General features: G+C 34.4%; 1 long non-coding RNA gene across 3 annotated transcripts in view; it reads right to left on the bottom strand.

The window, feature by feature from the left end:
* LOC122211886 overlaps positions 1–20824 on the bottom strand; it is a 161731-nt gene that overhangs the window by 93298 nt on the left and 47609 nt on the right. Inside the window, exons 3-4 of one of the 3 annotated variants that reach the window (XR_006198886.1) lie at positions 19960–20092; positions 235–476 (exon numbers count right to left, since the gene is read on the bottom strand). The exons of 1 other annotated variant lie outside the window; for it this stretch is intronic. This is a non-coding gene — a long non-coding RNA (uncharacterized LOC122211886). Of the gene's footprint in view, positions 1–234; positions 477–19959; positions 20093–20824 lie in introns of those variants that run through there. One more of the 3 variants, XR_006198885.1, reaches the window with a different exon arrangement.

Raw genomic sequence — 20824 nt, 5'->3', positions numbered from 1 at the left:
GCAGTGGTTTAGGGATTTTACAGTCACAGGGTCTGTCTTAAATATGGCTAGCAGATATTGGGTGCAATTTCATGAGATATGCCAAAGAGGAAGTCTCTAAATTGCTAACCAGCAGGCTGATTTGAGTTCTATTTAAGGAAATTGGATGTGTAAGAATTTTAGTTTTGTGCCAATGGATTTTGAGCCAATGGTCATAGCCTTCTGTGAAGAAGTAAACAATATCAGGCCAATATGTAAGGGCAACTTTTGGCATTTTTATTATGTAACACCCACTTGATATGGAACTGGGTTTTTCAGCCAACAGACAGAGGGTATTTGACGCTTGCCACCAGCCACCTGGGTGAGCTTGGAGGCAGATCAATTCCCCATGCAAGCCTTGAGATAACTTGAGTCCCGGTGAGCAATGTGATTATGGTGTGAGACCTTGAGCCAAAGATGCCCAGGTGAGCCATGCCTAGATGCCAGATCCATGAAGCCTGTAAGATATTAAAAGATGGTTGTTTGAAACCACTAAGTTTTAGAGTAATTTGTTTCCCAAGTTACATGATTATTATAAAAGGGATAATCCTATGCTTTCTTCACCTAGAGCACTTTGAGATCTATATTGCTGATTTATATTTAAAACAAAAAAAATAACACAAACAAAAACAGTTGAATCCCACTTTTCCAAGTTGGAATGGATATTCACTCAACAAATTTGCTAAAATAAATGCTCATTGTACATATGCAATTTTATAATTTCAGTAAAATGGACTGAAAACAAAATGCCTTATTATGTATTTATTAGAATAATAATAAATCTTTTAATAGAGAAGCTGAAAAATACATAATAGATCCATTAAGGGAGAAACTTATTTCTTGTTCAACAGATTCTAAAATCACTATCTTGAAAGTGGGTAGGGTTTCCTCTAAACAGAGAAATAGGGACCAGTTTCCTTTTATCTCTGCCACATTCAATAAACTGTCAAAGTCACCAACCCCATTTACATCAAGTTTGCATAAGGTAGGGAAAATGGAGGAAAAAAATGTGGGGAACTATCTATTTCTTAATCATACTGGCCTCAAATGCTATATATCACTTCAACTCTTATTCACTTGGTAAGATCTGCCACAGTGTCAGATCTAAATGGAAAGCAGGCCTGGAAAATACAGGCCTTAGTGAGGCATCCAATTCTCAGACAATATACTATTGCCAGGAAAGCACACATCTTTGGCCTGCCCTTGTGGGTACGTATATTTCCACATAATGAAGGGAACATACTTGCCCTCACCAAGAGTAACAACACAAAGCATAACATGATTTAAACTGAGTGCAAAAAATGTTACACTTCGTGCTCATATGCTTGACGACAAAGGAATGATATTATTTCACTAATAGAAATATGAAGCAAGATGTTTGGGCTAATCTTCACTTTTTCATTCAACTTCTAATATTCAGATATTCCTATATTTCTTTCTAAGAATTTGTATTATTCTCATTTTTTGTGTGTGTTTTAAGCACTTTAAATCAAGACAGGAAAATGACAATGAAATCAGATGCATGATTTTAGAAATGGGCCAGAACAGGGGCACCTGGGTGGTTCAGTCCGTTAAGCATTTTCAGCTCAGGTTATGATCTAATGGTTGATGAGTTTGAGCCCCATGTTGAGCTCTGCACTGATAGCACAAAGCTTCCTTGGGATTCTCTCTCTCTCCCTGTCTCTCTGCCCCTCCACTGCTCATTCATGTATTCTCTCTCTCTCTCAAAATAAATAAATAAGCTTAAAAAGGAACGAAATGGGCCAAAACAGAAAGCAGTAAATACCTAATTAATAATGATGATTAAACAGATTTTTTTTTTAGCATTTAATGCACATATAGTTGGGTCATCAATATAATAGAATTTAAATTTCAGTTACACTACTTTTTAGATGTGGAATTCTAATCTCATTACAAGCTTGCAGTTCCAAGAAAACGTATTCAAAATGAATCTTAAAATTAACACTCTACACTCATCACTCCAAGCCCAGATAAACTCATTGAGGAATATTCTGTAACATTTAAGGAACAACATCAATTATACAGAAAATAGGTGAGGAGGGATGACTTAACAACCCATATTAGCAGGCCAGCATTGTTCTTATAACAAATTCAGTTAAAAATGCCATAAGAAAAGAACATAGATGCAAAAATGCTTAACAAAATAGTAGCATATCAAATCCAAAAATACATAAAAAGGATAATCATGAGAACTAAGTAGGATTAATTCCAGGTATTCAAGTATGGTTCAGTATTTGCAAATCAATTATTAAAATCAACCTTATTAACTAAACCTATTAACTGAATAAATAAGAAAAAAAAGATCATAAGATCATAATAATAGAAATTAAAAAGTATTAAAGTATTCAAACAGTTCAACATTTATTTATGATTTAAACTCTCTGAAAATTAGAAATAAAAGAGGACTCCTTTAACCAAATACAGTGCCTTCAAACCCCTATGGTCGCATACTTAAAATAAAAGACTGAATATTTTTACCCTAGGATCTCTCAGCTACTCAACATTGTACTGAAATTCTAGCTAGTGCTATAAAGCAAAAACAAAACTATACAGATTGGAAAGGAAAAATGAAAACTCTTTATTCACAGAGAACATCATTTTCTATGAGAAATTTCCAAAAATTCTAATGGGACAAAAAAGTAAGTTCAGAATGGTAGCAAGATGCATAGTAAATATACATAAATCAAATGTATTACTTTATATCAAAAATATGTACTGCATCAAGATGTTGAAAACTAAAAAACACTAATGAAATAATTTACAGAAAATCTAAATAAATGGAAAGATAGATTGTGCTCATAGATTAAAATACTTAGGATTATAATGAAGGTAATTCCCCCAGCTTCAATTTTTAAGATCAGGATAACCCCTATCAAAATGGCAGCATAAATCTTTGTAGCTATCAATTGTTGATTTTTAAATTTATGTAGAATGGCAAAGGACCTAGATGAGGCTTCTAAAAATTCTGAATAAAAAGAATGAATTTGAAGAATTAACATTGCATGACCTTAAGGCTTATTATAAAACTAATTAATCAAGAGGGTGTGGTATTGGCAAAAGGCACATTTATCAAAGAAAATGAACAGAGAGCCTAGAAATAGACACACAAAATATAGTCAATTCATTTTCAACATCCATGGAAAGACGAATTAGTGAAAAGTCACTTCAGCAAGTGGTGTTGGAACTATTGGATGTATATATGCAAAAAAAAAAAAAAAAATTAAACAGCATCTATCTCACAACTCAAACAAAAATAATTCAAAGAGGATCAGATATCTAAATGTAAAATGTAAAGCTATAAAGATTATGAAAGAAAGCAGGAGAAAATATGTATGACCTTGGGTTTGGTGATGAGCTTTTAGATACAATAAGAAAAGTATAATCCATGAAAGAAATTAATGATAAATGGGACAATGAAATTTTACAACTTTTGCTTTACAAAAGACGCTGTTAAAAAAAGATAAGCAAAAAATATTTGCAAATCACATATCTGATAAAGAACATATCCATAATAGAGTAAGAACTTTCAAACTCAACCATAAGAAAACAACTGATTTTTTAAAATTTTTTTAACTTTTATTCGTTTTTTGAGAGAGGGAGAGAGAGACACAGAGTGTGAGTGGGGGAGGGGCAGAGAGGGAGACACAGAATCTGAAACAGGCTCCAGGCTCTGAGCTGTCAGCACAGAGCCTGATGTGGGGCTCGAACTCATGGATTGCGAGATCATGACCTGAGCCAAAGTCGGACACTTAACTGACTGAGCCACCCAGGCACTCCGAACAACCCATTTCTTTAAAAGATAAATAAATAAGCAAAATTGGTCAGGCACTTCACCTAAAAAGATGGATAACAAGTAATATTTTTTTTTTCCATTGGGACATTATTTTTCATCAGGAAACATGAAATTAAAATCATAATGAAATATTACTACACACTTATTAGAATTGCTGACCATATCAAAGATGTTAAAAAGATGCAGAGCAACAGAAACTCTCATTAATTGCTAGTGGATATGAAAAATGGTACAGTCACATTGGAAGATAGTTTGTTAGTTTCTTATAAAGCTAAACATACATTTATCACTTGGTCTGGAAATTTCACTCCCAGTTTTTAATCCTAGTGAATCGAAAATTTATTTCATGCAAAACTCTCTACATGAATGCTTATAGCAGAGCTACTCATTATCACCAAAAAAGACAGCAACTTAGGGGGGAACATCCCTCACCATAACAACAGAAAGCCTCCTAAAACAAATAATTGTTATAGCAAGTTTCCAGGATACAAGGTTAATATGCAAAAGTTAATTGCTTTCTTATAAACCAACACTGAATACTTGGAATTTGAAATTAAAAATTACAATATCATTTATATTAGCATCCTCTGAAAATGATTAAGTATACATTTAACATGATATACAGAAGACTGTATGAGAAAAACTACAGAACTCTAATGAAAGAAATCGAAGTGCATTTAAGTATATGGAGAAATATTCCATATACATGTATAAAAAGACTCAATATTGCTAAGATATCAGTTCTCTTGATCTATAGATTCAATGCAATCCTAATCAAATCTTAATCAAAAGTCCAGCCAGTTAGTTTGTAGATATTGCGATTCTAAAGTTTATGTGGAAAAACAAAAGACAATCAAAAGTATCAAGTCATTAAAAAAAAAAAAAAAAACACTGAGAAACTGTCACAGACTTGAGGAGACTAAGGAGACATCATGACTAAATGCAATGTGGTTTCTTAGATCTGATACTAGAACAGAAAAAGGGCATTGGTGGATAAACTGGTGAAATTCAAAGGAAGTGTGGAGTGTGGGTTATAGTAATATGCCAATATCCATATTTTAGTTTTGACAAATGTACCATAGTTATGAGAAAAATTAGCATTCAGGGAAATTGGGTAAAATGTGAATAGGATCACCATACTACCTTTGCTACTTCCCTATAAACCTAAGATTATTCCTCCAAAAAATATATACTTAGAAAAAAAAGGCAGCCAGAAAAAATAAACATGCGTTACTTCAAAAACTAATTAGATTTTGTTTTGCAGTTTTCGACAGAAACAATTAAACTTTTTGCACAGTTTTCGACAGACACAATGGAAGACAAAGACAATGTAATTACATTTTTAAAGTTCTGTGTGAAAGAAAAAATCTACTGATCTAGAAATCTATAACCAATTTTAAAAATCCTTCAAAACTGAAAGTGAAATAATGACATTTTGAGGACAAAAAAGCACTATAAAAATTATTAAAGACAGTTCTTCAGGCTGAGAAAAAGTAACATCAGATGAAAGCACAAAATTGCTAGAAGTCAAGAACACAGAAAAAGATTAAAATGAAAACAAATATAGGAGAATATTAATGGTTTAATGAAATAATAATATTTAAAAGTAAAATATGGCAATAAGAGCACAAAGTGTGGGATGAGGGGTATAAATCAAATTAAACTATTATTGAATTTTGTGGTTTTTTAAGTTGTTTTTAATCTTGTTAATTAGGGAAGTCATAAATGCACCATTGCAATCAATGTACACTATAATAAATCAATGATGCTTGTTTCAATTGATGGTAATTTTTTTTAATTTATTTTTTTAACATGAAATTTATTGTCAAATTGGTTTCCATACAACACTCAGTGCTCATCCCAACAGGTGCCCTCCTCAATACCCATCACCCACCCACCCCTCCCAGCCACCACCCATAAACCCTCAGTTTGTTCTCAGTTTTTAAGAGTCTCTTATGTTTTGGCTCCCTCCCTCTCTAACCATTTTTTTTCCTTCCCCTCCCCCATGGTCTTCTGTTAAGTTTCTCAGGATCCACATAGGAGTGAAAACATATGGAATCTGGCCTTCTCTGTATGACTTATTTCACTTAGCATAACACTCTCCAGTTCCATTCACTTTGCTACAAAAGGCCATATTTCATTCTTTCTCATTGCCATGTAGTATCCCATTGTCTATATAAACCACAATTTCTTTATCCATTCGTCAGTTGATGGACATTTAGGCTCTTTCCATAATTTAGCTATTGTTGAGGGTGCTGCTATAAACATTGGGGTACAAGTGCCCCTATGCATCAGTACTCCTGTATCCCTTGGGTAAATTCCTAGCAGTGCTACTGCTGGGTCATAGGGTAGGTCTATTTTTAATTTTTTGAGGAACCTCCACACTGTTTTCCAGAGCAGCTGCACCAGTTTGCATTCCCACCAACAGTGCAAGAGGGTTCCTGTTTCTCCACATCCTCTCCAGCATCTATATTCTCCTGTTTTGTTCATTTTAGCCACTCTAACTGACGTGAGGTGATATCTGAGTGTGGTTTTGATTTGTATTTCCCTGATAAGTAGCGACGTTGAGAATCTTTTCATGTGCCTGTTGGCCATCTGGATGTCTTCTTTAGAGAAGTGAATTGACAGTAATTTCTAATTTCTATATTTTCTACTATATATATTAAGTAAATATATACTAACATACGAAATCACAAAATTTGTAATTCTTTTTAAAATAATCTTGAGAGGCACCTGGGTGGGTCAGTTGATTAGGCATCAGACTCTTGATTTCAGTTCAGGTCATGATCTCACTGTTTGTGGAATCAAGCTCTGCATCAGACTCTGTACTGACAGCACAGAGCCTGCTTGGGATTCTCTGTCTCCCTCTCTCTCTGCCCCACCTCCACTCATGTGCGCTCTCTCTCTCTCTCTCTCTCTCTCTCTCTCTCTCCCTTTCTCTCAAAATAAACATTAAAAAAATAAAATAAAATAAAATATTTTTGAGAACTTCCACTTATGACCATGCAGAATAAATATGCCTTGTTTGCATTCTCATCATAAACACAAGGAAAACAGAACAAATTATATAAAGCTAACTTTTTCTGACACTGGCCAAAAAAACCAGTGCATGACCAAGAATTCTGGGGAAAAGTACACATGAAGCAAGATTGGTAATCTTCCCCAGACCTTTGACTAACGACATTTTTATCCTGCAGCACAAGCAGGATGACCCCAGGCAGAGATGGCAGCCATACTGAGTTATGAAGATAGAGATGGAAGTCTTGGGAGAGTCTGAGGCAGCTGAAATATGTAGAGCAGAATAAATAAAGAGGGCAGAGTTATGCAGAGAAAATTTTAAAAAATCTGCATAGGCTACTCCATAAGAAATTTGCTGATTACTAAACCATAAATCATGGGGTGAAACTCCATGAGACCAGGGAAAGAGCAGTTGTCAGCCACACAGTCTCAGAACTTAAAAGATGTCTGAGTACTGACCATACAGCAGAGGGTTGTCTCACTGAGCATTAGACCTATCAGTAGTAATAGGAGAAGAAGGACTAAGATATTTGTAGATTAAAAGCTATTCTAGACCTGCCCTTAAGCTTAAAATCAGATTAGAAGTGATCTAGCTGATCTGAAAGTAACTTAATTGCCTGCCATAAAGAAAGAAAGAAAGAAAGAAAGAAAGAAAGAAAGAAAGAAAGAAAGAAAGAAAAAGAAAGAAAGAAGAAGGAAAAAGAAAAAACAATCAACATTCTAGGGGCGCCTGGGTGGTTCAGAATCAGTTAAGTATCTGACTTCAGCTCCGGTCATGACCTCACAGTTTGTGAGTTCTAATGCTGCATCGGGCTCTGTGCTGACAGCTCAGAGCCTGGAGCCTTTCAGATTCTGTGCCTCCATGTCGCTCTGTCTCTCTGTCTCTCTCTCAAAGTCAATAAACATTAAAAAGTTTTTTTAATCAACATTCTACCTAGAAATCCATAATACAACATTCATGGTAGGCAATATTCTTTCAAGAGTTACTAGATGCAAAGTAACAGAAAAGCGTGACCCACAAGCAAGAAAAAAATGAGTCAGTAGAATGAGACCTAAAAAGCAATGGAAGACATTTAGAAGACCACAGAAATAGAAGACAAAGATGTTAAAACATCTTAAATAGAAGTATTTAAAGAAAACATAAATTTAGCCAGAAAAAAATAACTTCTAAAGCTGTAAAACTCAATATCTAAAGTAAAATTTTACCAGACAGGCTCAATACTAGATTAGAGTATGAATAAGAAAAATTAAGTAAACTTGAAAAAATAGCATGCCTAACTCCAGACTGTTGAAGCAAGGGAAAAAAATTAAACAGATGGAAAGAAAGAAAAGATGATAAGAAGAGAAAGAGAGAGGGAAAGAGAGAGGAAGGAAGGAAGGAAGGAAGGAAGGAAGGAAGGAAGGAAGGAAGGAACAGAGGGAGGAAGAAGGAAGGAAGGGCGGGGGAAAGGAGCAGGAAAGAGGCTGGGAAGGAAGGAAGGAAAGGGACAGACATTCTTTGTGGGGCAATACCAGTTTACCACATATGTATTGGAGTCCAAGAAAAAATAGGGGAGGATAAAAATATTTAAATAAGATGTGAAGGAATAGTGGCTAAATAATCAAAATGATGAGCATTATAAACCCACAGATCCAAGAAACTGGTGGGTAAATAAACTAAGTCTTTTAGAAAGACAACATTCTTGTGTCCTGGGAAGAGAAGAGAGTATGTATGCATCTGAGTTAGGAAAAGAAGAAAGAATGAATGATGTGTTCAGTCTTAGTGTCTACCACACTGCACAAAAATCATTACATTTCTTTAATAAAACATCCTACTAAGGGGGCCTGGATGGCTCAGTCTGTTAAGTATGACTCTTCGTTTTGGCTCAGGTTATGATCTCACGGTTTGTGGGACTGAGCCCCACACCCGGCTCTGTGCTAACAGCAGGGACCCTGCTTGGGCTTCTCTCCCTCTTCCTCTCTCTCTGACACACACTCTCTCTCTCTCTCCATCTCTCTGTACCTCAAAAATAAATAATTAAACATTAAAAAGAACATCCTACTAACTCACATGTATTCATCAGTAGGAAGTAGAGGATTAAAAAGAAAAAGGAGCAGAATCAATTCATAAAAACAAAAACAAACAAATTTTTTTTTAAAAAGCAAAGAAAAATATTCAATCCCTTGGGGTACCTGGGTGGCTCAATTGGTTAAGTGTCCAGCTCTTCATTTTGGTTCAAGTCAGAATCTCATAGTTGAGATCAAACTCCATGTTGGGCTCCAAACTGAGTATGGAGCCTGCTTGGGATAATTCTCTCTCTCTCTGTCTCTCTCTCCCCCACCACTCACTCTATAAACAAACAAACAAACAAACAAACAAACAAACATTTTTTTTTTTAAATATTCAATCCCTTGCAAATTTAAATGAGAAACAACTTTAGACCACAAAGTGGACATAGTTTGATTTTGTTGTTTTGGTAGTTATGTGAGTGGCGATATCCAATCTTACCTAACCTTTTGAGATAAATGTGGAGTTACATAGGATCTGTGAACACAAATTTATAGTCATCATAGGATGCTGTGGAAATCCAAGGATAAACTGATAGAAATCATTAACAGTTAATAAAAAATAATTATCTCAATATGTATGTTCCAGAGATGGGAAGAGTAGTCATTTTATGTATCTCTTTGCTGGCCACAAAATAAAAATGTCATCTACATTAGACTTTTGCCATCAGCTTCTCATCCAATATACACGACTTGTATCTAGATTTTTCTTCTAAACCTTGATATTTGGTTATTTATAAAAGCATGTATTTATAAATGACTATATTGAGATTTAGAATTTATAAAAGGTTATAAATACCTTTTACGTGGACAATGGGACATCCATAAACAAACTATTTCATTTTGACTTATGTATTTTTTCAAATGTTTTGCTCTCTTGAACCAGGTCCCACAAGTGTCAGTGTCAAACTGTTTCCTCCTGAATATATATGTTATGTAATATATATAAGCTATTGCATATAACATGAAGTTAGAAATAGAGAACACTTGGACAATTAATTTGTTCATTAAACGTCAGCTACTACCAGTTTTAAGAGAATACAACTGTCCTTGATAAAATTTATCCTATGTCTTTTAGAGATTAGTTTATGAAATACTCCTCCATGGAGATTGCTGCATTTTTAAGTAGAACTGTGATAACTGATCTTAGTCTTGGGATAAATCTGCTTCAACTTCACGTATTTTTAAATTGCTTTCACAGGCTGAAGCTCAAGTCATCTAAAAAGTACCTTGTTACATGAGCAGCAAATGTTTTAAGAATCCCATTTAAAATACAATGAAACTTAGGTCAATACATTTATAAGAAATGAAGATTGTGATGTTCATCCTTCTAATTCAGTGTTCTTTCCTCTATGGCAATGACTTACTAATTGTCTTCTTTACACTCTAAGGTTATACACGGAGCACAAAAACACTAACAAGCATGTTTTGTGTCTCTGATTACCACTGACTATAATGTAGGTGTGTTTTGAAACTTTGATTTTAAGGGTTGCTACATTTCAGGATGACTAGGAGTGAAAGAGTGTCTTTAATGTTTTACTGAAATTTAAAATAAATACAGATTTAATAAGCTTCTGTCAGCTATGGGATTGGAACTACAAGTATATTTATTTGTGTTTCATCTCATTCTTTACACTTCACTGCCATTAAACATGTAGGAAATCACAGAGGTGAATTGCCCTGATAAGCTTATACTAATTTCCCAATAGCATATTAGTTTCATACATGAATGCAAATAGAGTGGTGTTTGGCAGTTTAACTATAATTAACAGCGGGCTATTATACTATATGGTAGATAAATAAATAAAATACGCTAAATATTATACTGTGCTAATATATTAAACAACCCTTATATAGATAAAAATATATCCCCAATACACATATATATCTGTATATATCTATTTAATTTACAATTGATACTGATAAAGATTGATAGATTGATAGATTGATAGATTGATAGAGCTTGCTATCGATTTGTGTAACAAAATATAAATTTTTGTAAAGTATGTATTATTATTTTCATTATTTTAATTAATTTCACACATTTTTCACAGGGCACCTGAGTGGCTCAGTCAGTTATGACTCTAGATCGCAGCTCGGGTCATGATCTCATGGTTCATGAGTTCAAGCCCCATATCTGAACTGTTAGCACAGATCCTACTTTGGATTCTCTTTCTCCTTCTCTCTCTGCCCCTCTGCTGCTTTCTCTCTCTCTCTCTCTCTCTCTCTCTCTCTCTCTCTCTCTCTCTCTCTCTCTTAAAAATAAACATTAAAAAAATCTTAAAACAAATTCACACATTTTTCTTTCATACTCAGAAGAGAAGCAAAAATATAAATATCTAAAGATCTTCATTTCATTTTGCATTTTCATTTCATTTACTTTGCTTTCATGTAATCTTATTCAAGAAAATATCACAGATAAAGGGTAAATAATAATTTCACGTTCATAAGTGTTCTAATGAAAAAGAAAGGTAAGTAAGATTCATTGATACTGAATAGTGAACAGATTCAAAAGAATAAAAATATCAAATATGTCATGATGAGTGAATTGAAATCTAATCTACACATAGCACCCACTCCTAACTACTGAATCTATGAAAAAAATGTATATATGCCATGTTAAGATTTAGACAGAGTTCCCTTTATCCCTGATAATTTAAGGATTATTTAGAATTGTGTTGGGAGTTCCCCGGTACAGAATGCCTTTGATGTACATAGTGATTGATGTAGTTTTGAAAAAGGTATAAGAGACAAAAAAAAAAATAACAAAGGTGTTACAGAACATTTTTTTCTAATATTTGAGGCATATAACTTCATTTCAGGTTGTAGAGTTAGAGCATACAATTTGAATAAAACTGAAATCCCCAACATCTAAAAGCGTTACCAAAAAAGTCAAGAGATAATGTTTTGACCAATAAACCAACAGTGTTTATTTTATACTAGAGAAGAACTTTGATGCACAATAGGGAATTTGCAAAAATAAGCAAGTTTGTTGTTGTTTTTAAAGTTCAGATTCAAAGTACTGAGTCATTCCAAATGAATTAACCTTAATTAGGAACTATAGGGATTGCACGAATGTGTTATGTAATTCCTGTGCAAATATAGTTCAGAAGCTTGAACTAGAGAGATTCAGAGAGAAATAAAATAATATACCATCAACGAAGACATAAAGCTTTATATTCTCACTCATAGTTTGCCAAAGCCTAAACCATTATAATTGTTAAAGCAATTGCAAGAAAAATAAGGTATTCTAAATCTTCTAAATTTCAAGAAATAGAAGTTCTGTAAATCAGAGTGAAAGGCAGTATGGTGGAATAAAACAGAGAGAACGTGTGTGGTCCTGTGTGTGTGTGTGTGTGTGTGTGTGTGTGTGTGTAAATTCGAGCCTGATGCAGAGTTTGATTTTCAGCTCTAGTACTTATTTATGTTACCTAATTTCTTTGGAGCACAGTTTTCTTCTCTCCAAAATAGGACTGATAGTACATACCTTGTAACATTGTTGTAGGTATTCATGTTAACACATGTAAAGTCCTTTGCTCAATGTTGACACACAGAAAGACTCAATAAATGCTACCAATTATTTTCAACACAGTACATTATTTGGAAAAACTAACCAGTAAACTTATTCAGTTCTTGAAAACTCAGAATTATGCAATCATTTACATTTAGTAAAATCCTATTTAGTATTGGTTGATCTCATGAATGTTATAAGAAGTAATTTAGAAAGTCATAAGTATTACTCTTTTATCAAATATTTTCTGGGGGCACCTGGATGGCTCAGTTAAGTGTTCATCTCTTGGTAATTAAATAAATAACATTTAAAAAATATATTTTCTGAATGTTTTGTATCCATTAGGAAATATAAATACTAAAGCAAGATAATGTACAAGAAATACCACATGGCAGAACTTCATATAGTAAATATCTATTCTTAGTTACTCAAATTCTTCAGTAATTTAGAATTTTTAAAGAGGGTTTCACAGTACGAGTTGTATGGTTCTGAATATGTTTCTCATCTTTTCTTCTGTTCCTCTCACCCACATATACTCTATTCCAGCCATTACAAATCATTTCCATTTCTCCTAATAATTTTGTTTCACAACTTGTGCCTTTAATTATGCTGTTCCCTTGGCTGGGAATTCCTTTCTTTACTATAGACTGTAAGTTACAAACAGGCAGAAATCATTCTTTGCTTTTTTAAGGGTTCTACACTCACTATATGTCAAGTACATAATAATATCTGTAGAAAGAATAAATGTCCATCAGAATTCCTCCTTATTCCCAAGATGTGTCTCCAGACAAGCTCAAAATTTTTCCTTGGTGAATCATGTTGGACATTTTACAGCCATCTACAGAATTATATACCTCATCCTTTGAGCTTCCAAAACATCTTATGTTTGCAACTAGTTAAAGTTTAAAATCAACACAGTCTCTTCAGAAGTGAGTACTGAAAAAGGAGAAATAACATTAAACTCTTTGAACTCTATCTAAAATCATGTAATAATACACATATCAATTCCCAGATTCAACATTCTATAGCCCTGAAGGTGTTAGTACAATATTGGTGATGTGGTCTTTAATAAATCATAATTCTCCTCAAATTAACATTTATTTAAGGTAAGTTATGGAAACCTACCATGATGTTTCTACATAGATTTTTATGAAACCACAGTTTTATGATAGATTGTGAACATTCAAATAGACCAGTAACCTCAGAGTCCAAACAATAAAAACCAAGTAATACCTATGGATTGTGAACACAGATCTCCAGGTGTCACACATTTTTGTAAGCTTTAAAGAAATAAAGAAAACATAATCAATGATAGCAAGTTGAGTTATTAAAAGGAAGAAAAAAAAAACACCAGAGATTATAGAAATTCAGCCAGTGGAAGGAATAGCAAAATAAGAAAATAAACTATAGGATTGTATAATAGCAAAACTGCTTAAGATTTATTTTAAGAATTTAAGACAGAACACAACAAATCTTGATGTTTCCTGTTTTTCTAGGAGTGCAATAATAAGCAAATATAATGACACTATTTTAGGTATAGAAAATGTGCCAAAACAGGTCTTTTTAAATTTGTAGGCATTGCACATTTTGCAAATAAACTTACTATTATCAACTTTAGATTAGAAATGGGAAATAAAAAAACCTTTGACCCTCAAAATCTTCTATTATTCTCTTTGTTTTGCTCTTGACTGCATTAGCAACATGTCCCAATTTATTATCATCAGCTTCTGTTTTTAAAAAATGCTGTCCAGAGTCTGTCATCATCGGTCTTAGGGTTTTCCAAAGTGATTTATATCATGTTGGCTTTCCTTCTATGAGCTTTATGGTTGTCTTACTCTTTCACTGTGACTTTTTGGTACTGGAGAGGAAACAGCCTCAAGATAGCCTGGGAAGTTGTATGTGTCAAGGATTAGTGGATCATTATAGCCTATGTTTTCTTTCCATAGCCTGCAATTATATTTTTAACTGTAAATTTTGTTGACATGGTGATAGTGAAGAAGTGAGAAGAGCCAACTATTTATCAAACATTTTCTGTGGTAGATACCACTTTTCCCTTGGAGCATCTGCTTCTTTTCCATGTGGAAATAGCTTTTCTGTAATGGGAGTGAATAATACAGTGTGAAAATTGTAGCAAATCCCAGATCTGTCTAATTCAATGAAGTCCTAAGCCTAGTCCTTCCTAAACAACTTTCTATTTAGTCCACTCATCCATAAACCCAATGCCTAACATTATACTTTAAGTTCTAGCTAGATTCTCTACCTTGTAGAGTTTTATAATTGATTCTTCCTGCTGTATTAAAATATAGTCAACCAGTTAAATAATGTTACATTAATTTAGCATTTTTTATCTCAGCTTGTATTTTTATTTTTTTTTATTTTTTTCTCTTTAATTTTGTTTGTTTTTGTTTTGTTTTGTTTGTCCCCCAAATGATGCATACATTCATTCATCCACCAATTAACTGAATAAACATGTCTTGAGTAATTTTACCAGTCTTGGTAATGTGTTTTGAATAATGGACTAAAAAGAATTTTATTTCACCTCCTATATCCCTGTCCTAAATGTAATATTTTAGTATGTTCAAATTTTAGAATAGTAATCTCCTATTTTTGCATGAAATGCTTAAATGTTTAGAATTACATTGAAGGATTATTATAGTACATGATATGCACTCCCAGTTGACATCATTTTCATGTTGCTATAATATTAATCCAATAATCTAGAAGCTTTTAAGATCATTAAACTTGAATTAAGTTACCAAAAACTAATTAGCTCTTTCTTCCTTGCGCTCATAGCTCATGTTAACCAGTCTTAGGCACTTTATATTCATTAGTCTAATTTCTCTTTGATTATATTTTTATTCTTGATTTTTTTTCTAAAATTTTCTTACAATGACAGATGTTTTAACAAGGCAAGAAATGAGAAGAAAATCTAGACATCTGTAATCCCATTTACTAGGTATAAAACACATGGTTAGTATTATGTTTGCTCATAAAAAAAAATATTCTTCCAGGCAAAACAGTGAGCATTTAGATGCTTCTCTTTATGAGAATTTTGCTATCCATAAATAAACATTTTTTTTTTTAATTACTATCCTCCTTAGAGGAAAGCATGCACACTTGAATGAGCAAGGGAGGGGCAGAGGGAGAGAGAGACAGAGAGAGAGAGAGAGAGAGAGGGAGAGAGAGAATCCCAAACAGGCTCCACACATGGGCACGGATGTAGGGCTGGATCTTATAACTGTGAGATCACGACCTGAGCCAAAATCAAGAGTTGGTTGCTCAACCAAATGAGCCACCCAGGTGTCCCTGTTGTCTACATCTTAATATTAACATTATAATTGTGAGCACTTTCCAATCCTGCTAAATATTTTTGAAAACATTTCAATGTTCCCATATTAGTGTACTGTACTCAATGGTTTAAGATATCTGAGTATACCTTTCCAAATTTTAGTATATTTGTTATATTAAAATTCTTTGTACCTATCTTTTCCCACAGTTCTATTTCCTTATTTTGTGTAAGAAAATATATTGAGTTAAGTATGTCACTTTAAAAGCTTTGGAAGGTATTGTAAAAATAATTTAAAGTTACACCTATTGTTTGCACCTCACAAAACACTGCTTCCTTTCTCACATTTTAGGATGGCAATAGTGAAATGCTTATGTTCCCACAAATATCTTGCTATAATTTATCACTATATGTTTGCCTCACTAAGTTTTATTCAGTAATTAAAATTTAGTTCAAGAATTACTTCAGAAAGCTTTACCGAATCTCCCAAGGTAGCCCCCGTGACCAGCACAAAACCTAGCATGTGGTAGACATCAAATAATTTATTTTTACATTAATTATTCAGTTGATATATTATTCAATCATAAATTTGATCTTCACAATAAACTTTCCATGTGGGCAAATGTTATTTTCCACATCATACTGAGTGAAATAAGCATAAAACAGATTACTTGCCTGTAGTTATATAGCTGGAAAATGTATCCAAGGTGTTTTGGTGATCAGATATAGACCATATGAATCCTATTATATTAATCTCCCAATTCATCAAACTTGACACAGGACATCTGAAATAGGTTTGGAGCTAGGAAGTGTTGGGTTACAATAAATATCACTACCTTTGGTTACATGATATTAATAGTGGATTTCTATTATCTTTTCCATTATGCTTTAGTTCTACATTTTTAATTTCTTCAGAATTATAAAATAATATGAATGAGATGACATTAAATAATGCATGATGATAAATCTTTCTTAATAATTATTCATCTATGAATCTATAGAGGGAGGATATGAGAAATACAAGATGATTAATAAATTAATTATATTTGAAATAGGATTTTTCAAAAAGCATATGGTTAGCATGTTATGTAATATTGTTCCTTTTTTAAAAAGCTTGGCCTTAGTGGAGTATTTCTAGGAAGTTTATTTGTACCTACCGCAATAAATTACATTGTTTTGAAATGCCATTCTTCACCAGTATAATGAAAAAGAGGAAATAATATGAGCTTTGGAATAAAATAAAGATATTGTTGATTCTGATGAATGTTAAAATTTGAAAAACATTGTGTAAAGCAAGTCTCCTGTGTTAGTTTTCTATTTGTCCGTGACACATTACCGCAGATTTAACAGTTTAAAACACCTGCTCCTTACCTCACAGTTCTGTAGGTCAGAAGTAAGCTCAACAGTTGGAGTGGGCGGTTAGTTAGGTTCCAATAGGATGCCTGGAGACCAGCAAGGAGGAAGTCATGGCCAACCATGAGAAAGTCAGAGGCCTGTCCTGGCAGCATTCCAAAAGGAAACCACAAGAAAGTTGACCAAACCAGATAGGTCCAAAATGGGTGACAAAGTAGGCCGGAAGTTCCTGACCAAAAAAGGAAGGAAAGGCAGGTAACCCGCATTCCTAGAAGAGACCACCTGCTTTCAAGAAATGTTTGTTCCAGGTAATGAATATTCCATTGCCTTGTTAACAACTGTCAATGAACCATCAAGACCCAACCCCAGTGCACAGTCCTCCCTTGAGCTCGTCTGTTCTCACTTCTCAAGAGCTATTTTCCCTTTAATAAACTTTTCTGTTTGTACTGCTCATCCACTGTGCTGTGTTTCTCTTGAATTCTTTCTCCTGATGAGACCAAGAGCTGTCAGCGACATCTTTTGGGTGGGCTGGGTTGAAGTCCCAGAGCCTCAGACCGCTCAAGTCCACCTGACAATACAACTATGTTCTCTTCTTAGGGTTTCAAAGGCCAAAATCAAAGTGTTGACAGCACTGGCATTTTCTCTGGAGGATCTAGGGAAGAATTTGAATCCAAATTCATTCAGGTTTTAACAGAATCAATTTCCTTGATATTTATTTCCTATAGTGTGAGATCCTCATTATCTTGTGGGGTGTTGGCCAAGGGTCACCCTCAGCTCATAGGAATAGCTCTGGGGTCCCTTCTGTTTCAGCCCCACCTTCTTAAAAGCCGGCAATGATATATCCTCTCATGCCAAATCTTTCTCACACTTTGAATCTCTTTAATGTGTCCTTCTGTTACCAGCTGAAGAAAACTCTCTATATTTATTATTTTTTAATGTTTATTTATTTATTTTGAGAGAGACAGAGACAGCACCAGTGAGGGAGGGGCAGAGATAGAGGGAGAGGGAGAGAATCCCAAGCAGGCTCCGTGCTGCCAGTGCAGACCCCAATGTAGGGCTGGAACTCATGAAACTGTGAGATCATGACCTGAGCCAAAACCAAGTCAGATGCTTAACCAACTGAGCCACCCAGATGCCCCAAAAACTTTCTATTTTTAAAGGATTCCTGTAATTAGGTTATATTAACAGATAATTTATATTTCTGCTTTTTAAAATAATTTTCTGCATTTCTTAAGTTTTCTATAATCAACATATTTTTTTTTTCTTCCAGTTAAAAAATGTTTGCTTTAGAATAGAATTTGGCCTTACCTTGTATAATTTTTAATTGGTCATTTAAATGAATAAAGCCATATTATTCTTGTTTAGTAGAAGAAATTTGGAAATCCTGTGGGTGCCCAGCATGGAAGCTACTGTTTAGATGCAGGAAAACTTCCCACTAGACAAGTTTTGGTTTTTTTTTTTTTTTTTTTTTTTTTTTTTTTTTTTTTTCAACGTTTTTTATTTATTTTTGGGACAGAGAGAGACAGAGCATGAACGGGGGAGGGGCAGAGAGAGAGGGAGACACAGAATCGGAAACAGGCTCCAGGCTCCGAGCCATCAGCCCAGAGCCTGACGCGGGGCTCGAACTCACGGACCGCGAGATCGTGACCTGGCTGAAGTCGGACGCTTAACCGACTGCGCCACCCAGGCGCCCCTAGACAAGTTTTATTGAGAGACAAACATTCCAGATACTTAATTTCTTAGCACCTGGTAAGCGCTAACTTGGGCTCAGTTTACCAGATGCCCTGCCCTGGATATTGTATCCAAATATCTCAAATTTTTAAACTAATGACGCAGAGAGACAGACTAGACATTTCCCTTTGGCAATACAGTATTAACAGCAACATTTAGTCTCCAGATAAGCAGATGCAGCAGTGACTCCCCAGTTTCCTTCCTAAATTGTGGCAGTTTTAGAAAGCCAGTATCAAAGAATTTCTCTGGAACCAGTTCAATGAATAAGGATTTTACTAGCATTCCACTACTATTAAGACTGCATGCATATCAGTTTCCAAAACAGAACAATTAAAAGCTCTTGAAGAGCTTTTCAAAAAATTGTCTGAAGGCAGTGGAGAGCTGCCAGACACTTGAAGGGAGTAAAAACATGGAAGAGGGGATGATTCTGAGTAACTTTCCCATTTTCATTGCTTCTAGATGAAGACGGATACAGTCTGTACCATGTGGGGTAGCCAAACTCAAAATAGAAAATTCACTTTCTTAAACTCTGGAAAGCAGAGAGGACAAGATGGTAAAACCTAAAATATGTCAAACTCAAGAAGACATCGATTTCCCAATGTCAAAAGAAAATTGAGAGAGATTTACCTGAAAAGAATATTTTATTGAGCGGGAAACAAACTTTCTAAGAATAGGGAGACTTCAAAACTGAAAGTGATGAGAGGTTGGGCTCTCAGCAGGTTACAGCTCAGTTTATAAAGAGCAAATGAGGAAGTGTATTGTTTTCAGTTGTGATTGGTTACTAAATACTTACATTTCTATTAAGGTAGTAGCTCTGATTGAGCTTATTTATGTGTAGCTGATTGGTGAGGAAGCTGCAAAATTCCACGGACATGAAGAAAGCTTAGATTTTGTTTAAATTCAGAGTTAGCCCTTAGGGGAAATCAGCATGGTTTAACTTTTGATTATGTGACTATAGGTGGTTCCCTTGAGAGTAGCCTCCATTTTGGTTTAACACCAATAATAGCAGTTTTCAACCATAAAGAGAATTTCAATTTTGTATTACTTTATACTTTACCAACCACTATCACATACTTTGTTAACCCTCATTAGAAATGATAAAATACATATAAGAGTAGAGAGAGTGATTCTGAATATTTAATTAACTTTCCTAAAATCTGAGAAAGTGACATAAATGAGTACCAAAATCTGATATCCAGCTTTAACGTTTTGTGTTCTTTCTCCTTGATCCAGAGAGTCTAATTACTTAGATGTGAGGTGGGGCCGAGACAGTCCAGGTGATTTTGAAGCATGTGGTTCTTAGATAAGGAATCTGCTAAGAAGAAAATGGGTAAGAGTCATTGAAAAGGAGAGCAGCAATTGAAAGGACCACTCCAGTCCTGGCAGACTGCCAACTTTAATGTTCCCACTTTCTTGGCAAGTCCAAAGCACATTCTGCATTTTCAGCTCTTAGAACGAGTCAGATCTCATATCAAGACTTTTTATACCCTTCGTCTATTTTTAGTACTCAGAACAACCTGTCAGGGTATGTATCCCAAACTCCATATTGTAAATTAATAATCTGTAGTACAGAGTGACCAATAACTTGATCAAGGAACACAGACAGAAAGTATATTAAATTTAAGGGGCACCTAGATGTCTCAGTTGGTCAAGCGTCCGACTTTGGTTCAGGTCATGATCTCAAGGTTCATGGGTTCGGGCCCTGCATCGGGCTCTGTGCTGACAGCTCCAAGCCTGGAGCCTGCTTCAGATTCTGTGTCTCCCTCTCTCTCTCTGCCCCACCCCGCTTGCTCTGTCTCTCAGAAATGAATAAATGTTAAAAACATTTAAAGAAAAAAATTCAAGGTGATTTGATTATCTCTAGTATGTCATGTGTTATCCTAAGCCATTCCTGACAATTGAGCTATTCCCATGCAGGAAACTTCAAAATACAAAAGAGAAGTATGCGAAGAAAAGATTTCTTTCTTTCCTGGAGCTTCTTTCAAAATACTCATTGTAAATAGGTGGGGAAGAATCTTTTTTTCTAAATCTAGACTTTTGTCTCAGG

This window comes from Panthera leo, chromosome F3, assembly GCF_018350215.1.
Source record: "Panthera leo isolate Ple1 chromosome F3, P.leo_Ple1_pat1.1, whole genome shotgun sequence".
Taxonomy (NCBI): domain Eukaryota; kingdom Metazoa; phylum Chordata; class Mammalia; order Carnivora; family Felidae; genus Panthera; species Panthera leo.
The sequence above is the reverse complement of the archived record's forward strand: the minus strand, read 5'-3'. Positions and strand labels throughout refer to the sequence as shown.